Genomic DNA, 6,062 nt, shown 5'->3' on the forward strand with positions numbered 1-6,062 from the left:
TCGTTGGAGTCCCACCATCAAGGAGAAGAGCAAATCTAAACAGAGGCCTGGCTAGGGAACTCACATCCCCAGCAGCCCCCACGTGACTCCTCAAACCCCAGAGCTGCTCGGGAGGTCAGAAAGGAAGGTTCAGAGACCAGAAGTGACTTGCTTGGCACCACAGGGCCATAACCCCAAGGGCTCCTAGATGGAGACTGGAAGAAGGGGGCAGCTGGAGACTGCAGTGGGGGCTGGGCCCCGCGAAGGGCAGAGTCCAGGCTGGCAGGGCAGCCAGGCTGCCCAATGGCAGAGGATTGCATCAGGGTCCAGGCCGCTGTGGCACGAGGCTCCCGGGGCATCGCTGGGGTGATGCAACCCTGGCCAGCGGCCACCTCCCCTGGCCATGATTGTGAGCAGGGTGGGCTCCTGGAGCTCACATTCCACGACCCCCGGGACAGTCCCCAGATAGCTCTCAGCCCTGGCTGCTCCTCAGAGACCCCTGGAGGCTTTGTTCTTTCTGGAACTCCCACCCCTGGTTCGCCACACTTGGTCACCACCCATTTTCCTTCTTTTTACTCAGTTTTCCCCCTGGACTCCTGCCCCACTCAGAGCACACGTCTTATATAACCCTAACCTGTTGACTCCTGGACCTGATTGTGAAATAGGTCTGAGAGTAAAGGCCACGGTGCCATCCTCTCAGGGGCCACCCGTGCCCTGTGTGGGCTCAGTCAATACTTCTAGCTCAGTGCCCCTATGTCTCCGTGACAAGCTGTACTGTTCAGGAATCGCATGTTCGAGTCTCATGGATCATCACTAAACAAACGGACAGGAGATCTTGAGGCCTCTGGGTGGCCTCTGTCTGCTGAGCCTGTCCTGTCTTCACCCTGGGCTCATCTGAGGTCCGTGTGTTGCTCTCTGCAGTCAGCTCAACCGTCTCTGCTGCGCCACCTCTGGGTCTCCCAATAGCTGATCGTAAGATGCTTACCTCTCCCCTCTGAAATTAACACTGAGTGGGGAGAGATTCAAACACCATGGACTGGGAATTCCCTGGCACTCCAGGGGTTGGAACTCCAAGCTTTCACTGCAGGGGTAGGGGGTGCAGGTTTGATCCCTGGTCCGGGAACTAGAATGTCTGTCACAAGCCTTGCAGCAAGGCCAAAAAAAAAAAGAGACCAACACCATGGACCCCAGGATGAAGGACTGATTGAGGGAGACCTGGGCACGGAGCTTGTTTAAGTCCCAGGGAGTTTAGGCGCTGCACCCCTGGTCTGGCCTAGAACTAGAGGCCAGGTCTGTACAGGAGAGTCCTGGTTTTCATCCAACCTGAGCAACTGCTCTGCCAAAGGCCGCTTCCTGGATCAGGAGGAAGAGGGGACTCCAGAGTCCCTTCCAGACTCTAGACAAGACTCCACAGGAAAAAGAAGGCCCAGACCAGACACCAGTGAGGGGCCCACATCCACCTGTGGCATTTCCCCCATCCGTGTATTCGCTCAACAAACATTTAGTAACCCCGGACCAGGGCATTGAACAAAATAGGCCAAATCTTTATACTCTAGTGGAGAGGCAAGACAGTTAACAGAATTCAAGCTGAGTCTAGAAATTGACTAAATAATAGGTCAGGTGGTAGTAAGGAGAAAATGAAGGTGGGAAAGGGTCTGGGTGTGTTTGTGGGGAAGGAGGGCTGTTTGCAATTTCAGGGGGGTAGTCAGAGAGGCACCACTTTGAAGGTGACACTGTAGACAGGCCTGGGGACCTGAGTCTGTCCTTGGGCAGGAGCTATGGTCTGGGAGGGGCTGGGTCAGTGTGGCTGGAGTGAAGGGAACAGGGGATGGGAGACAAAGGACAGAGGAAGAGGGGGCAGGGTGGGGGGGCAGTTCTAGGCCATAGTAAGGGCTGGGTTTTTACCCCACCCACAAAGTCATGGGGCCCACGTGAGGGCTTTGAGAAAAGAGGGACCTGGTCTGATGAAGCTTTTCATGGGTCATGTGGCTGTCAGGTGGGGAAAAGAGGGAGCAGTCAGGAGGCACCGGGGATGGTGGCTTGCAAGGTGGTCAGAAGAGATGGTGAGCTGGGTGGGAGGTAAGAGCAGGATCTCATCCTGAGCAGTGGGAGTGGCCTGCTGTCCACCCCACGGAGGAGCAGGTTTGGGGTGCTTGGACCCCTGGTTTTCCCATGTGGAGTAGGGTGGCCAGTTGGGTTTTCTAAGATGGGCAAAAGAAGTCCTTCAACCTCACATAGTTCCTCGGACTATGGACCCACTCTCATTACCCATTGAGAGGAGGGGTCTGTTCCCTTCCCTTGCAGCCAGCAGGCTTGAGATGCAAGAAGTGACCTGTGACTTCTGCCCATCTGGGGACTCTCGCCCTTGGCACCCGCCACAGAGCAAGGAAACCCAAGCCACATGGGTTCTCCAGTGACAGCCAACCAGCCTCACAGGGGAGGAGGACGCGGCCCTGGCCACCACCTGGCTGCAAGTCCAGGTGAGAACCCAGAAACAGGAGAGAGCAGATGGGTGTGGCTGCTGCAGCTCCTTGGGGAGGCAGGGGAGCGGGCGGCTGTGCTGGGGTCCATTTGCTTCGGGTCCTCTCATTTCTTTGGACCCCCTGGGGTCCTGTCACCCTTTGCTGACTCAGGGAGGGCTGGGGCTGCAGAATCAGCAGGGGCCCAATGTCCGGTTAGGGTGGCAGGCCCGGGAGCTGGGATGACTCCAGCTGGGTGCTGGTTAGTCCCCAGAGCCCTGGAGGAAAAGTTGCTCACGGGATTCCAGCAAGGAGCATCCACGCTGCAATCCCATAATCACACCCTGTCCCCACACAAGGAGAGCCACACCTTGGGAGCAGGACCCCCAGAGCAAGACCATCTTCCCACTAAGTGGCTGAGCTTCAGCAAGTCACTGTTCTTCTCTGAGCCTCAGTTTCCTCATCTGGAAAATGGACCTAAGCACATTCCCTCCCATGTGTTTGTGAAGTGCAGAACAGTACCAGTAACTGTATCGTCATGATTATCCTTTGGAGGGAATCACCCAGAGCCCCCTCATCCCTCACAATTTGCTCCTATGGGGATGAGGTGTGGCTGGAATCTGGGTCTGGCCTCCGTCCCATCTGGTGGACAGCCGCAGTGCTGTGGCTTCCTCTGCCTGTGGGTTACGGATTGAGTGTTGGTGTCCCCCCAAAGATCGTATGTGGAAGCTCTAGTCCCTGACGTGACGGAATGAGAATTATGGGAGGTGATAAGTTGAGATGAGGTCATGAGGGTGGGGCCCTCAGGATGGAATTAGTCTCCCCATACGAAGATGAGAAGGGACTTCCTTAGTGGTCCAGTGGTTAAGACTCTTATCTCCCAATGCAAGGGATGTGGGTTTGATCCCTGGTCTAGGAAGATCCCTCATGCTGCGGAGCAACAAAACCCATGTGCCACAACTACTGAGCCTGTGCCTTAGAGCCTGTTCTCCACAACAAAAGATGCCACCGCAATGAGAAGCCCCTGCGCACCACATCACCAAGAGTAGCGCCCGCTCACTGCAACCAGAGAAAACCTGAGTGTGACAATGAAGACCCAGCGCAGCCAAAATATAAAATTAATAAAAATAAATTTTAAAAGAAGAAGAGACCAGACTTGCTCTCTGCCATGTGAACACACAGTGAGAAGGCGCCACATGCAAGCCGGGAAGCAGGCTCTCACCGGGAACCAAGTTAGACATCACCCAGATCTTGGACGTCCATTCTCCAGGACTGTGAGAAATAAGTAGCTGTTGTTTGAACCCACACTGTGGCTTTTGTTATGACAGCCCGAGCCGAGACCAGCGCTGTTTCCCCACTTGTGAAGTGGGAGCTAGAGTGGAGATGTTCTGGCTCCCAGGGTCACCTGTGTAGACGTGTTTTGTCAACTTGACACTCACACACATGGGAATATGAGTATTTGCTCACAAGACCCAGTCATGCTGAGGTCAGCCAGCACCTGGGGCTCCACGGCTGAGCTCTCCTAAGGTCAATGCCCTCATTGACTTCCTTCTGAGGGATTTCTTTGGGTCTGTCACCATAGCAGCAGACTCCCCCAGGGGGTCCACAGCTCCTTTAAGTAAAGCCAGCACAGTGTGGGGTCAAAATCAAGACTTGACTGAAAATTCAGAATTTTACTTGAAAGCACCAGGTGTTTAAATAGTGACTAACCTAAAACTGAAAATTTTCTGTGAGCATAGTATCATTTGGGGCTTCTCAGGTGGCATTGGTGGTAAAAGAACTGACCTGCCAATGCAGGAGACATAAGAAACATGGGTTCGATCCCTGGGTTGGGAAGATCCCCTGGAGAAGGAAATGGCAGCTCACTCCAGTGTTCTTGCCTGGAGAAGCCCATGGACAGAGGAACCTGGCAGGCTATAGTCCACGGGGTCACCAAGAGTTGGACACAACTGAAGCGACTCAGCACTTATAATATCATTCTGTGACATTCCCACCAGAAATGCAGAGTTGGAATTGAACCATGGGGACACTTGAGGCTGCTGGCATTGGGGGCAGTCTACAGGACAACCAACCTGTGACCTTCACAGGGGCCAAGGTCATGGAGTTCAAAGGAAAACCAAGGCTCAGAGAGAATAAAACCTCAGGACAGCTGAGTGTGATGCTGGGTTGGGTCCTGTCAGTAAAGGATGTTGTAGAAACGAATGCAGAGACTGAGCGGGGTCAGATGTGTCCTGTTATTTCCTGATTTTACAGAGACTTGAAAGTCCTGGCTGGCAGGAAATACACAGAAAAGTGTCTGAGGTTGTTGTGTGCTCCCAAATAATTTAAGTTAAAAAAAGAAAAAGAAAAAGAAAAAGTCTGGTACTCTACCTGCATCTTTTTTGTAAACATGAGACAATTTCAAAATTGTAAAAATATGGATGTTTATAAAAAGATAGGATCAAGCCAAGTATTTCCTTGGGTTTGTTTGATGCCTGGGCTCCTGGTTTTCAGCTCCTGGTGGAAGCAGCTCTTGCTGCTACTACTTCTATGAATTTGTCCCTCAGGACTGAAAACAGAGATGCACAACTCATGTGTCTGCTATATACTTCATGTGAGACAGAGTTACAGGGAAAGTTTTATAAAATGATCTTTGGCTTTAACACGAGAGTAAAACCATCACCCACCAAGAAAGAATCTGGTTTCTTGCAGACCTAGTTCACAGCTGGCTCTGACCCATGGACTGTGTGCCCAGGGACATGGGGACCCTATTTGGGCCGTTTCCCCAACTGCACAATGGCCGAGGACTGGCTCCCCTGACAGGCTGCTGGAGAATGTAACGGAGTGGGACCATTTGGGGAGAGGTGCCCTTGCTGAGCAAAGGCAGCCTGTTCCACCCACGAGGGATCTTTAGTCCATCTGGTCTGGTCTGATGGGCAAAGAGCCCTTCCGGGTCCAGAGACCAGATGGCTGACAGATGGATGTGGGATGTGGCCTGACTTGGCTCAGTGAACAGCCAGGCCTGGAGACTGCCTGCCTGCCTGTGGCATCATGCCTGCCCATGTGTCCTGGGATGGCCCTGAGCCTACCTCTGCTACCTGGGCGGCAGGTAGGGGAGGAGCCAAGTAGCTGCAAGAGCCTGTGCTCTCTTCTGAAAATTGGAACATTTCTGCCTCTCCCTAGAGCTGGGGTTGGCAACTCCCTGTGACATGGGGAGTGTATCCCAACGCCTTACAGCAGCCTGCAAGCCCCCAACAAAGACTGCCCCTGCCCTCCTGGGCTCCCACTCTTCTCTGGAAAATCTCTGGCCAAAGGATGGAGTGTCTTCTGTTGGAGCATGCCTATCTCACCCCCAGATGTGTGCACCTACCCTTCCCCCACACCCCGGCAGGACTCTGGGCTCTTCTCTCTCATCTCAGCACAACCAACTCCCCCTCCTCCCTTGGTTTCTGCTCATCCCCCTGCTCTGGGAGGCCTTTTTGGAGCCCGCTGGAAAGCAGCAGTTCATAAACTTGCCTGTGCCTCACACTTAAGAGAATGGGGGGAGGGTAACACACGGTCAGCCCTGCCCCCAGCTTTCTGATCAGCAGGTAAAGGCAGGCCAGAGAATTTGCGTTTCTGCTGGTTCCAGGTGATGCTGATGCT

The 6,062-nt window shown here is 53.6% G+C and overlaps 1 long non-coding RNA gene across 2 annotated transcripts; it reads left to right on the forward strand.

Moving 5' to 3' along the window:
- The first annotated feature begins 671 nt into the window (after positions 1–671).
- LOC139037757 (uncharacterized) lies at positions 672–3,439 on the forward strand. 2 transcript variants are annotated; one of them, XR_011490645.1, is made up of 3 exons: positions 672–951; positions 2,284–2,459; positions 3,329–3,439. It is a non-coding gene; the product is annotated as an uncharacterized lncRNA (long non-coding RNA). The 2 variants fall into 2 exon arrangements; XR_011490646.1 differs by having other exon boundaries at positions 3,355–3,439.
- Positions 3,440–6,062: the final 2,623 nt, after the last annotated feature.

Source organism: Odocoileus virginianus, chromosome 12 (assembly GCF_023699985.2).
Source record: "Odocoileus virginianus isolate 20LAN1187 ecotype Illinois chromosome 12, Ovbor_1.2, whole genome shotgun sequence".
NCBI classification, from domain to species: domain Eukaryota; kingdom Metazoa; phylum Chordata; class Mammalia; order Artiodactyla; family Cervidae; genus Odocoileus; species Odocoileus virginianus.